This window comes from Myotis yumanensis, unplaced genomic scaffold, assembly GCF_028538775.1.
Source record: "Myotis yumanensis isolate MYYU_CA2020_CCGP unplaced genomic scaffold, mMyoYum1.0.hap1 SCAF_1, whole genome shotgun sequence".
In the NCBI taxonomy this organism is placed as follows: domain Eukaryota; kingdom Metazoa; phylum Chordata; class Mammalia; order Chiroptera; family Vespertilionidae; genus Myotis; species Myotis yumanensis.
The window spans coordinates 225,434,548-225,449,140 of NW_027223752.1; the positions used below are offsets into that span (position 1 = coordinate 225,434,548).

General features: G+C 44.7%; 1 pseudogene; it reads right to left on the minus strand.

Annotated features, from left to right (window-relative positions):
- Nucleotides 1-665: 665 nt before the first annotated feature.
- Nucleotides 666-3,877, minus strand: LOC138996624 (BUD13 homolog; annotated as a pseudogene).
- Nucleotides 3,878-14,593: the final 10,716 nt, after the last annotated feature.

Below are 14,593 nucleotides of genomic sequence, written 5' to 3' on the forward strand. Positions count from 1 at the left end.
ATTTCAACAGACAACTCACTGGCTCAGTTCTGCCAGGGGAATATTTTTCCCCTCAGAGCGCCAGGTGTGACCTGGCATATATAAATACCTGAGTAGTTTCCTTCCATCACTGCTGAGGTGGAACCAAAGGGTCTATAATGTGTGAAATGAGAAATGGACATGGTGGGGCTTAATGCTCAGATGACGTTGTTGTAGGAACAATAGGCCAGGTGCCGAGGGTTACCACGGCAGAGAGCCCCGGTGCCTAGCAACGGGCAAAACAATAAACCCTTGCAGGACCACTCTCTTAAGCATTAACCCCTGGAAGATGACTTCTAGGCTTCAGCTTCAGGCCCAGAAAAGCAGCAAAATCAGATAGAGTGACACCATGACCAACATCAAGACCAGCTGCATTGACCGATGAAACCCCTGGCGCCCACCAATCAGTGGAGATCACGAAGAGGCACACCTGGAAAGCTGATGAATGTTCTATTGGGATTCTCCCCTAAGGCCTCCAGATAAAAGCCTTAGGTACAGGGACTCTGCATGTGCCCTCTCTCTTTTCTGGAGCACACCATGCCTCTCTCCCCTCTTTTATCCCTCAAAGGTGCGTGTGTCTCTCCCTCTTTCTCCTAAGCTCCAAGGGCCCTTCCTCTACCTCTGTAACTTTCTAAATAAATTTCCCCTTATAATTTGAGTTCCTTGGCTCTGAATTCTTTCAAGCCAAACTCGAGTACCGAGGTTACTGAATGCATTTCCTTTCTTGCATCCTCCACACTTGGTTGCTGCTGCCGGCTCTGGACAAGCCCTTCTCCCCACCGGGCATACAGCACATCTCTCTCCAAGTCCTGCTCTGCTTTTGTTCTTTACTCTAAACCAGCAGTTCTCAACCTATGAGTCGCGACCCTTTCACAGGGATCGCCTAAGACCATCGGAAAACACATATATAATTACATATTGTTTTTGTGATTAATCACTATGCTTTAATTATGTTCAATTTATAACAATGAAATTGGGGGTCACCACAACATGAGGAACTGTATTAAAGGGTTGTGGCTTTAGGAAGATTGAGAACCTTCCTCCCACGACCAGACTTATCTCAAAATACTGTTTCATTATATTGGAATTCAGCTTCAAATGCCATGGCTTATTGGTTCGGTTTCCTGAGTTCCTGCTCTCTCACTGTGTCAGGTAACATCACCCCCACCCTAGTGTTGGCCCCAGAATACCTGTGTGCAGGCTTCTTCCCTGAGGCCGAGCCCTTCGAGGTAGAGACAGTTCAGAATCAGAAGAGTTGGCCCTCTGTTTCCTCCTCGGTGGAGACAGGTCGGAATCAGAGCTCTGGTGTCTCGTATTCCGTGGAGGTGACAGATCTGAATCAAAGTCTTTCCGACCACCACTTGGGTAGGAAGAGGAGTCCAACGTGTGACTCTGATGTCCTCTAGGTGAAGAGCTTGTATGAAATTTCCTAGAACTGGTAAAGAGCCTTATTTCCTAAATGGGATTTTGCCTGCTTTCTTTCATGGCAGAGAGAGGGCCAAGTCATATTCACACTTGCTGTTCTTCAAGATGGAGGGATGAGAGGGTCCTGGCCCCTTCTGATGTGGAGAAGTTTGGCTAGAGGCTCTTGCTGGGGCTTTACTGGTTTGGGTTCTGGTCAGTGAGTGAAGAACATTAGGATCCAAATCGGGGGAGTCATGTCGGGTCCTCCTGAGTTTCCATGTGTCAAAGAAGTCAAGAGTCCTTCTCGGTTGAGATGTGTCAGGGGAGTTGTTCCAAGCCCTTCGGTGGGGAGAGACGACTGAGGACCTGTGCTGGGCCCTCCTCGGAGGAAATGAATCTGGGGAGTCATGACTGAAATGTCTGTGTGAAGGTAGATCCTCACTGTGGCCTCCCAGAAGCTTCTATTTGGTACTGGAATGAAAGGTTTCCATCTGCTTTACATAGTCTGATTGCTCATCCACACATTCAGCCAGTATCTTGAATCCACCTTGTCCTCTCTCGGGGGGAGTACTAGGCACCGCTGCTCGCTCTCTCTCTGGGCCCAGTTATGCCTCACCAGGGCAGTGAGCACTCCCACAACTGGGCGCCCCAGTGCCAGTGTGGCCTTCCACAAATCCAGCCTCTGCCCTGGCCCCCAGGTCTGCAAAGTCCTTTGGAAGCGTCTATCAGGGTCCTTTCCTGCCTCCCCCAGGATGATCAATGGCCCTTTAAAAATATGTATTTTTATTTTTATTTTATTTTTTAAAATATATTTTATTGATTTTTTTACAGAGAGGAAAGGAGAAGGATAGAGAGTTAGAAACATCGATCAGCTGCCTCCTGCACACTCCCCACTGGGGATGTGCCTACAACCAAGGTACATGCCCTTGACCGGAATCAACCTGGGACCCTTGAGTCCGCAGGCTGACACTCTATCCACTGAGCCAAACCGGTCAGGGCAATATGTATTTTTATTGATTTCAGAGGAAGGGAGAGGGAGAGAGAGAGACATCACTGACGAGAGAGAATCATTGATTGGCCACCTCCTGCATGCCCCCTACTCAGAATTGAGCCCACAACCCAAGCATGTGCCCTGACGAGGAATCGAACTGTGACGTCCTGGTTCATAGGTCACCCTCAACCACTGAGCCACACTATCCTGGCTAAAACTACCTTCCTCAGTAGACTGTGAGCATCCTGAAGGTAGGAACCATGTCTTTCCCAGTGCCCCAGGCACCAAGAAAGTGTTCAATAAATGCTTGTAGAAAGAAGAAAAGAGGGGTGATGGGGAGCCCTTTGAGCTTCCTGTGTTGTCATACTCCACTGAAATCACATGTCACTCTGCTCAGCTAACTGCTTAGACTGTAAAAAGGTCACCCCACTTGAGAGGTCATGGTTTAGCGTCTACTCTACTCCTCCATTTGGGGGGAATCCTTTAGTGGTAAGACAAGCATCATATCATGTGGCCTGTGCAGTCTCATAGGACCCACACTGAGAGGGTCCCCACACTTGTATTAATGTTCTTCTATCGCTGTGTTAAAACTCTTCATACGTTTTTAATGAGGGATCCACCCCACACTTTTCTTTTTGCACTTAGCCTTGCAAATTATGTAGCTGCTCCTGACTGGTGGGTGTGGAAATCATGAAGGCTGGGGCTCAAAACTTCCTACTTTTCACCTCCTGGGAACAAGACAAAGATCAAGTCCTTGTCCTCTGAAGTCTATATTTACCAAGCATTCATTATCTGAAGGCTGACTGAATACTTTTTGTATATCTCTCTGCTGCTATTTTTGCTTTTTCCATATCTATCTGATGCTATTTTTCAAAGCTATGTAGTCATTGATGAATTTAAGAAAATACACACTTATTTGAAAGAGTATCCTGAATGCTACTGAAGTGACATTTTAACATTATGTATAGTTTGTACCAAAGAAAGTCTCAGTTGGATTCTAGTATACCTTTTTTTGTTTTAATCCTTACCCAAGGGCAGAGAGAGAGAGAGAGAGAGAGAGAAACAACTGGGGATATAACTCAGAATTCTGACTGGGAATCAAACCAGCACAATGGCTTTTGCTGTAGACTCTTCTCCCTTCCACTCACCCTTAGGTGAGATTTACAGTAACACTAGAGGCCCAGTGCACGAAATTCATGCACTGGTATGGTCCCTAGCAGCTGCTGGCTGCTGGCCGGGGCCTTCCTTCGTTCCTCATCACCCCCTAGTGGTCAGCGCACATCATAGAGAGTGGTTGAGCTCCCAGGCCCTCAAACTCCCACCTGAGGGGACAATTTGCATATTAGGATTCTATATATATAGACTAGTGACCTGGCGCACAAAATCTCACAAGACCCGGGACCCCAGGGCTCCTCGATGGATTGCCCCAAAGAGGTAGGCCGGAGCCGGGGGTCCCACCTCCATGGCGCGCACAGCCACAGGACCCCCAGGCCTTGCTGCATGGAGCAGCTGCCAGGCCCCACCTCCACAATGCATGCAGCTGTGGGACCCCCAGGCCCCGCCCACCCACTCTCGCCCACTGTGCATGCAGCCTCCTTGTAATGGCTTGAGGGCATCATGGCATGAGGGCATGACGACCACCTAGGCTATTATTAGTATAAATATGACACACCTGCCTCAGGGCACTCCGCCTAGCTGTGCCCTACCCTGGGTCTGCAGGTAGCACATTTTTCCATTTGACCTAATTCAGTATTGTGGTTGGTTGGTTATATGCTCACCTCTCTCTCTAGCTGCTCTCCTGATAATAATGGCTAAGGACTACTTCAGACTCACCCAGTATTCAGTCTGTCCTGAGCCCTGAATGTATCCTGAGAGGAGCATTATGGAGCCATCATGAGCACAGAGCCAAACTGTTGGGTTTGAACCCAGATTGCACCTTTGTGAGCCATAACAAAAGTACCCATATCTGCAGCCTTGTTGTGAAATTAAATGTGTTAAAGTAAGTGTTATGCTTAGTCCAGAGCCTGGTAAACACTATATTTGCTATTATTGTTATTTCTGTATCATGAGGGATATTTTATCATCATCATCATCATTATCCACCTTTTTGTTGATGAGAAAACTGAAGGGAATTTGTCCAATGGCACCCTTTAGTAAGTGATGGGGCCATCAAAAATGGCCTGAGCTATTGGGATCCAAGTCAGGGAACCAAAAAATATGGCTTGAGATGGTTGGTCTGAATCCAGAGCTGGACTGTTTCACCACTAAGTACTACCACTTTCCCTCTGGGACCACCTAGCTGACTGTGGTCCAGCAGACCCCAGTTGTTGTTTTTTCCAGGTCTAATGCATTCTTTGCAATCCTGTGTCTGGGTCTCATATGCATAAAGTTGCCATGTTGTAACAGTGCCTACTGAACTGCATCTTGTTTTTTCATTGAGTCTTCTGACTACCAATTTCCAATCTATTATGGAGGCTGGGGTAGAAATTCAGAGAGGGGGTGAAGGTAGGAGTAAAGGCTAGGCCCCGGTGGTGTAGGGCAGGAAGAGATTGTGTGATGGTATAATACAGCTCCCATAATATGGTGGATTAACATTTCCTTCTTTCTCCTCATGTGTCCTCCTGCACTGCAGAGGCTGGGAAGTTACAAACTACAATTCCCAGATGTCCACGAGGATCCACCAACTGGGGGAAGTGAGGATAGGGAGGCACACTTCTGCTGTTTCCTCTGGCAAGCCCCATTGCTGTGGAGTCTGGTCTTTCCAAGTAGCATCTTTTTTTTTTTTCTAATTGATTTTCGAAAGAGAGGAAGTCGGGGTGGGGAAAGAGAGAGAAACATCAATCGGTTGCCTCCCATACCGGGAATCAGACCCAAAAACTAGATATGTGCCCTGACTGGGAATCAAACCCGAGACCTTTCAGTGCATGGGACGACGCTCCAACTACTGAGCCACACTGTCCAGGGCACAGTTGGTAGCATCTTTGATTGTAGAAGGCAATCATGCCCTTGGTGCCCCCTCGTTCTGTGGTGTGGCTCTCAAAGCTATCACTGAAATCTCAGTGGGTACCTTCAGCCTCCGGAGTAATTCTATTCTTTTTCTTTCTTTCTTTCTTTCTTTTTTTTTTTTTTTTTTTGTTGAGAAATTCTACTAACAGTGTTAAGTCTTTTGTCAGCCTATGTCAGCAGCTAGAGTGGATTATGTCTCTGCCTTTGAATCCTGACCAAATACAGCATCTGAAAGGTGGAAACTGGGCTATGACTGAGGGGAACTTGTCTCATTATCAAGTATAGAAAATATTGTGATAACATCTCTGTATCTGCCACCCAGCTTAAGAAATAAAGTATTACAAATAAGATTGATGATGCTGCCCTAGCCGGTTTGGCTCAGTGGCTGGAGCATCAGCCTGCAGACAGAAGGGTCCCAGGTTCGATTCCAGTCAAGAGCACATGCCCAGGTTTTGGGCATGGTCCCCAGTAAGGGGCATGCAGGAGGCAGCCAATCAACGATTCTCTCTCATCATTGATGTTTCTGTCTCTCTCTCCCTTTCTCTTTCTCTCTGAAATCAATATATATATTTTAAAGATTGATGATGCCTGTTTCCCCTTTCCATTTGAAGCCCCTTCCACGTACCCCAGTAAACCACCACCATGAGATGCCTTTGCATGTGTTTATACCTTTACCTCTCGTGCAGCCTCCACCACATGCAGCATGATTTCACGTGTGTCCTTCTACAATGCTTCTTGTTGCTCCACATTAGCTTTATGGTGGGTGGTATCTCATGTGTGAATATATTTCATGCATGATCACATCACAGTTTATTCTGCTATTGAGAAGGGACATAGTTTATCTTTCTAAGGTCTATCTGGGGTGGCATTTCAAATGCCACAAGTTAGAGAAATATGTGAAATGCTCTACTGATAATGGGGACTAGGCCCCACTATGACCAAGGCATCACATCTACATCTTGAAACAGTGCAAAGGCTGACCAAGTCTCATCTCTGGGGCAGGATGCCCATAGGGTCCCACCCTGGGGTCCCCGAGGCACACCATTGAGGCTGTCCTTGATGGGCAACACCAGACTTGCTACCAGGAAATGAAAATCAGGATGCAATGGGTGACTGGCTTCTAAAGTCCCCCCAGCTGTGACCCCTCACCCCCCTACCGCTGTTCTGGGAAGATGCTGATGAACTCACTGACCAATCATGGAGAATTCCAACACCTTTGCCAGGAATCCTAGATGAAACTGTAGCTTAACTCAAACAATTCAGGAAAGTCCCTGAATCACCAGGGCTAAAAATTAGTTACTTTGTCACCTGAAGCACTGAATCATAAGAAGTAGAAATGCTAGGTTCCAGTCCAGCTAGCAGAACTCCCCTGGACACTGCTGTGGGGAGCGGGTATGGCTTTGTAGATCAGCACACAAAAATCCCCTCCCCTCCTGCCACTTTTCAGGTGTGTGACCTTGGACAAACCGCTTCTGGTCTCTGAGCTTTGGTTCCCTTGTCTCTAAATGGGAGACTAAAATAATAATAAATGCGAAAGTCTCAGTGCTTCATTCCCACCTCTTTGGGTATGTAGGGGCCCAGGGCAGGCCATCTCAGGATATTTCAAATGAAAATCACTTGAGAAGCAGTGGGTGGGGGGGGAAGCATTCTCTGACTCTCCTCTGTCTCTAAAAGCAGGAAATAACTCTCCCTGCTTTCTCAGGTATCCTGCTTCTGCTGAGACAACCTTATCACAAGAGTTTAAAAAAATCCTGAAAGGAGGAGGAGGAGGAGGAGGAGGAGGAGGAGGAGGAGGAGGAGGAGAAGATGGAGAAGAAATCCACAATGGAAAAGCTTGTATAAACAAATCTTGTAGCACCTTTATAGATTTTCTACCTCGGCCCAAACCTTGCTTAGATTCCTTTTTCATGAGCATTAACTTTCTTTGTCCTGTCAATTTCTCACAAATGTATTGCTTCTTTGTCAGAAAAGGTGCCTGGTTTGATCATTGAGCCTTGTTTTATGACCTTAGCCTCATATTATGAGCCTCCCTTGCTCTTATATTAAACTAGAGGCTCAGTGCATGAATTCGTGCCGGCTGGAGGGAGGGGCCTTGGGCAGTTGGTGGGCCAGCCCCGCCCTCTGGTCGAACTCCGGGTCAAACTCCCCACTGAGGCGACAATTTGCATATTAGCCTGTTATTATATAGGGTTGTTTTTTCTCCTGTTAATCTAGTCTTGTATCTATTTTATTATTAGTCCAGCCATAAGAACTAAAGAAGGGTAGAGGGGGTGAATCCTCCCTCTTCTGACAGGTAACAGCATCCAAATTACTTTCTGGGGAACCACCCCAATACCACTCATTATTTATACATTTTGGGTGGTGCCTCTACCCTTAACTTCAGAGGTGCATGGAGGTCTCAGGCCTGGGTAACAAGGTTACCCATGTTCCCAACCCAACCATTGGTTCATAAGCAGGCACATGAGCAGTTAGAGCCAATAAAATGTAATTCGACTTTTATTGGAACTTAAGGGACTCTTTCCTGCTGAACTTGAACTTGGGAGGATGTAAGCCTGGAGTTGCAGGAACTTACCATATTTTCAACCAAGAATTAAGGTCATACAAAGACTGATTTTGCTGACTGTTTTTGTTTTTGTGTTGCTGAGAGATGGAAAGAAGCCAAGTCCTAGTGTCATTATTTGAGTTCCCGGACCAAGTTATACTGAAGACCAAGATCTACTCTTGGCATTTTTCAGTTTCTTATTAACCAATTTGTTTTGCCTAAGCCAGTGTGAGTTGGGGTTTGGGGTGTTTGTTTTTTTTGTTTTTTTTTTGGTTTTTTCTTTTCTTTTCTTTTCTTTTCCTTCTTCTTTTTTTGTTGTTGTCACTTGTAGGATAGTAAATCTTAACCAACATTGTCTCATTGGGTAACTACCAGGACTAATCAAGATGATATGAAAGATACCAACTGTGGGCCAGATTCCCTTTCCCTGTCTTGTTCTTGTTCTAATCCACAGCTATCTTCATTTTACTGATTTTTTATTTTATGTAATCCTAAATTCATTCTGAGTTTCTAGAAATATCTGGAAAGTATATTAGAAAGTTGAAAAAATTAAAGATGCTTACCTTAAGGAAAAAATGATTATTTGGCAAAGCAATCCCTTCCTAGAAATATTTAAAAGGCTGTCATATAAAAATAATCAGATTTCAACTTGGAGAATGGAATTGGGTGGAAGTTATCAGAAGACACTTTGCTTCAGTGGGAAGAAAAACTGTTTAGTAACAATAACAAGCTCTGACTGGCTCCTCTGAGGCACTGGGGTTTCTCATCCCACTGACCTTCCTGTTGAGAATGGGTAATCATGGATTGTGACTTGTGGAGGGGACTCCTCCTTCAAGAAGACAGTTACATGGGTGGCCACCAAAGCCCTCTCACTTATAGGATACTAGGATTCTAAGTAAAGTGTCAATTACGACTACCATTTATGCCCCCAATGTAAGAGCATCTTCATTGTTTCCAATGAAAAAAGATTTTTTAGCAATTTGAAGATATAAACTTTTAGAAATACAAAAATGAAATAGTCCGTTGACATAAGAATGTTTGAACCTATAAAAAATGTTATAAACCCTAGCTGTTTTTGCTCAGTGGATAGAGTGTCGTGCCTGTGAACTGAAGGGTCCTGGGTTTGATTCTGATCAAGGGCACATGCCTGAGTTGAAGGCTTGATCCCCAGTAGGAGGCATGCAGGAGGCAACTGATCAATGATTCTCTCTCATCATTGATGTTTCAATCTCTCTCTCCCTCTCCCTTCCTCTTTGAAACCAATAAAAAATATATTTTTTAAAAAATTATAAGATTTCATTTGAGCCAAAATTGCCAGGAAGCAAGATCTCAAATGCTTCGGAGAATGACAGTTTTGCAGTTTTACACATTTGAAATTAAGGAGGGAAGGGAAGGGAAGGAAAATTACATGATGGTAGGAGAAAACAAAATGGAATTAAATTATAGGGTCCTATATAATAAAAGGCTAATATGCAATCGACCCAATGGCGGAATGACCAGTCACTATGATGCACACTGACTACCAGGGGGCACACACTCAATGCAGGAGCTGCCCCCTGGTGGTCAGTGTGCTCCCACAGGGGGAGCGCCGCTCAGCCAGAAGCCAGGCTCACAGCTGGCAAGCATAGCGGCGGTAGTGGGAGCCTTTCCCGCCTCCGTGGCAGCGCTAAGGATGTCCGACTGATGGCTTAGCCCACTCCCCACTTAAGCCATCAGCCAGACATCCCCCGAGGGCTCCCAGACTGTGAGAGGGCACAGGCCAGGCTGGGTTACCCTCCCCCCAAGTGCATGAATTTCGTGCACCAGACCTCCAGGAGTAAATAAGATTACATGCTCTGTCAGCAGTGGTTTCACTTATTTCAAAGATGTGTTAATCTAGATGCACAAAAACAATGGATAAGACTTGCTTAAGGCAAAGAGAAACCATTTATTTAAAAAGTTATATGCCTAGGTGTGACTACCCACCATGACCTGCCCAGTTAGTAATTTATGATCAGATTACCCTGTGAAATTACTTTCCTTAGAACTCCTTTTTCATCCATAAGTTAAATATCTATTCATACTTTTAACTTATTATATCAGCTACATAAATCTTTATGTTTATATACTATATAAAATTATCATATGTGAATTTCATTCTCATATTTAGTGAAATAATATTCAAGTCCTTTACATGTACTCTGACATTACTTTCTTTTTTATTAGAGTCACTTTTGAACTGTATAATGTTGAATTTTTTTCAATAGTGTTTAACTTTTAGAGTTCTTAGAGTTCTGTCCTATGAGTATAAAAACACCCTTAAGAAAGACATTCTGACAGGAAAGAGACTTTTTCACTGTGAGTCTAAAATTTTTATCCCTTAATCTCTCTGAAACCATTGCAAGGACTTCAAATTCTTTTTAATTGAATTTATTGGGGTGACATTGGTTAATAAAATTATACAGGTTTCAGGTGGGCAATTCTATTATACAGTATCTGTATATTGTATGTTCAACCCCCACAAATCAAGTCTCCTTCTACCACTATTCAACCCCCATACCCTATTCTACATCCCCCATCTCCCCATTGTAAATGATTTTTTAAGAAAATGGATTTTCTTAGAAATTCAGCTATAATAGTGTAGAATAAACCATACTTAGCAGTTAATAGAATGTCCTGAGTAAGGGAAGATAGAAAATCACATACTATGTGGTATAATCCAAAATAAGATGAAAACAGATATTTATATAGATACAAAGAAAAATATGAGAAAGGGTACACCAGAAGATTAATAGTAGTTATCTCTGAATTGTGGTTATTATGCATGCCATTGTTCTATTTTTTAATACTTTTCTGTATTTCCAAAGTTTCTACGATCAATATGAGTAATTTTTACAATGAGGAAAAAAAACTAGTTATAAAAATAGATGTCTGAAAGGTAGTCATAGAGTATAAACTGCTCTTCCAGCTTCTGTGAGGTTTACAAGATGCAGTTAGATCAGGGGTCACAAACTCAAACACTTTCATGTAACTAACATAAATGAGGGAAGTGGGCCAATTATAATATGGTAGGCACTGTGAGGACTGTAGCAAATTGTTTAACTGAAGCAGGGCAGCCAATTATTGTCAGGCAGGGATGTGAGCCCAGTGTTATCAAATGCAACTATCAAATGGATATTTATGTAAAACTAGAAGCCCCGTGCACAAATTTTTGTGCACGGGTGGGGGGTCCCTCAGCCCAACCTGTGCCCTCTCACAGTCTGGGACCCCTCGGGAGATAACCACCTGCTGGCTTAGGCCCGCTCCCCTGGTGGCAGATGGCATGCCCGATCCCACGGTGCCTGCCCCGTCTCCCCTGGTTGCAGATGGCAAGCCCGGATCCCGAGCTGGGTTGGGTGGCCGCTCAGATAGTGCTGCCACCCGCCCCGCCCACCCCACACATGACAGGCCCGGATCCCAAGCTGGGGTGGGCAGAGGCTCGGGATTGCGCTGCCGCCTGCCCTGGGCCGCAAACGGCAGGCCAGGATCTCGTGCTGGGGCAGCCAGTGGCTAGGGATCGCCCTGCCGCCAGCCCCAGTGGGGTGGCACAGCAGGATTTGCCTGCAGTATGCAAATTAGCCGCCATCTTTGTTGGCGGTTAATTTGCATATCACACTGATTAGCCAATGGGAGGCATAGTGAAGGTATGGTCAATTACCATGTTTGTCTATTATTAGATAGGATTCCCCTCACTCCTTTATTTATTTATTTTGTAAATAGTGAGAGTCAAATAAAATTGTGTTCCAGTTTGCCCTATCTGTGACCTCTAAGTTAGATAGGATTCCTATTCTTTCTGAACTGGTACTCAAACTTTTTGTTTTTATTGCCAAACTACAGATTTTATATATATATCCTATATAATAAAGAGGTAATATGCAAATTGACCATCACTCCAACACACAAGATGGCCGCCCCCATGTGGACACAAGATGGCCAGCAGGGGAGGGCAGTTGGGAGGGACCAGGCCTGCAAGAGAGGGCAGTTAGGGGTGACTGGGATGGCAGGGGAGAGCAGTTAGGGGTGACCAGACTGGCAGGGGAGGGCAGTTAGGGGCAATCGGGCTGGCAGGGGAGCAGTTAGGCATCAATCAGGCTGGCAGGCAGAAGCAGTTAGGGGCAATCAGGCAGGCAGGTGAGCAGTTGGGAGCCAGCATTCCTGGATTGTGAGAGGGATGTCCGACTGCCCTAAATGGGCAGTCGGACATCCCTTAAGGGGTCCCAGATTGGAGAGGGTGCAGGCTGGGCGGAGGGACACCCCCGCCCCCCGCATGAATTTTGTGCACCAGGCCTCTAATATATATATATATATAAATATATATATATACACACATTACTGTCTAAAGTTTTACATATGTCTCCTTATCCCCCGATTGACACCCCTTCCCCAGCCATTCCCACTCTGGGTAAGCCCTTACCACCCCAGTGTCTGTGTCCATTGGTTATGCTAATATGCCTACATACACATCCTTTGGTTGCTCTCTAAACCCCCACCTTCCCTGCCATTTGTCTCTGGCTCTATTTTTGTTCAACATAATTTGATGAATAAATATATATTTTTAAAATATATTTTATTGATTTTTTACAGAGAGGAAGGGAGAGGGAGAGAGAGATAGAGACATCAATGATGAGAGAGAATCATTGATCGGCTGCTTCCTGCATGCCCCCTACTGGGGATCAAGCCCACAACCTGGGCATGTGCCCTTGACCGGAATGGAACCTGGGACCTGTCAGTCCGCAGACCGACGCTCTATCCACTGAGCCAAACCGGCTAGGGCTGAGAAGCTTTTCTATTTCCCATCCACATATGTACACTAACAATTTATTTTATTTTTATTGAGAGTATGTCTGTTAAAGCTGGGGACAGTGAAACAAGGAAGGCCTTAGGATAGAAGAAGCTACACGAGAGAGCTAGGCGGGGCTGCTTTGGCTGTCTAGAAAGGAAGGAGCCAAGGCAGGGCTGCTGTTAGCTCATTGAGAAATAAAAGTCAGAGAGAGAGACAGAGAGAGGGAGAGAGAGAGAGAGAGAGAGAGAGAAGAGAAATAAAAGTCACAGTGACAGAAGTGAGTCAATGTGGGCTGCTATTAGCTCACTGAAAAGTCATAGAGCCCTAACCGGTTTGGCTCAATGGATAGAGCGTTGGCCTGCGGACTGAAAGGTCCCAGGTTCGATTCCGGTCAAGAGCATGTACCTTGGTTGCGGGCACATCCCCAGTAGGGGGTGTGCAGGAGGCAGCTGATCGATGTTTCTCTCTCATCGATGTTTCTAACTCTCTATCCCTCTCCCTTACTCTCTGTAAAAAATCAATAAAATATATTTTTTTTAAAAAAAGTCAGAGAAAAGGCGACCTTAGAGACAGGTTCAGATAATTAGCCTAGGACCAGCTGTCACTGCCCATTGCTCCTCTAGGTACCAATATCCTGGGGACCCTGAGAGTTTAGGAGATGCACGCCTGAGAAGACGAAAGGTGTGGGTGTGCTCCCGGGAAGGAGAGTGTGCCTACACTAGCATTTTAAAGTTCCTGAGAAGGCCTGCAATTGTCTAAGCAGGCCAACTTTGCTTAGTCTAACATTTCCCAAACTCATTTGGCCATGGAACCCTTTGGGAGCATTAACTGCTGCTAATATGCTACTGCTACACATGTAGTGAACCATGGAATACAATTTGAGTAATACAATTATAGGTTATTTGGAGTTCTTGGTAAAGAAAATAATCTAAGCTAAATAAATGTCAAATTTTTTCCTGGATGAGAAAATTCATGGAGTATTACAAAAGAATAAGGAGAGAGAAAGAGAGAGATACTGAGTGGCCAAATTCTGCTAATTCTCGTAGTGTGACCTTGGGCAAGTTACTTAACTTCTCCGTGCTTCAGCTTCCTCTACATAAGATGGAAATAATTACAGTGACCATCTCAAGACACTGTGCAGAATGAATTGTGTGAAATGTAGAAACATTCCCGGTACATGGTCAGTAATAAGTGTTAGTTATTGAGGGGTGCAGACACACAGCATGTGAGGACACAGGAAGAAGATGGCCATCTACAAGCCACAGAGAGAGGCCTCAGGAGAAACCAACCCTGCCAACACCTTAATCTTGGATTTCCAGCTCCAGAACCAAGAAAATCAATTTTAATTTAATTTTTTAAATAATAAATAAATAAATAAAAACAGTAATAAATACTAATTACCATTATGCTCACTTCCCTGCTCACAGTTGCTATGCATAGATCAGGGGTGGGGAACCTTGTTTCTGCCAAGGGCCTTTTGGATATTTATAACATCATTCGCTTAATATAATTCCCTTAATATAAATTTATTCTGCTATGAATAAAGCTCCTAGATTTCTTGAATTTCAAATCCCGCCTGCAGTTGCCTCAGCAGGGCCAGACCAAATGACTTTGTGGGCCATACATGGCCTGCAGGCTGGATGTTCCCCACCCCTGGCATAGATAATAATAATGGCTATTGTTAATAGATAAGGCCTAACTGCCTTCCTTTTCTTGAGACCCTTGTGTACAAGTAAAACAAGAAATATTTTCAAAATAAATTAATGAATGAGCAGGCAACTGATACTAACTTATACTGTTGCAGGTTAGTTTCCCATCACCCTGACTTCAC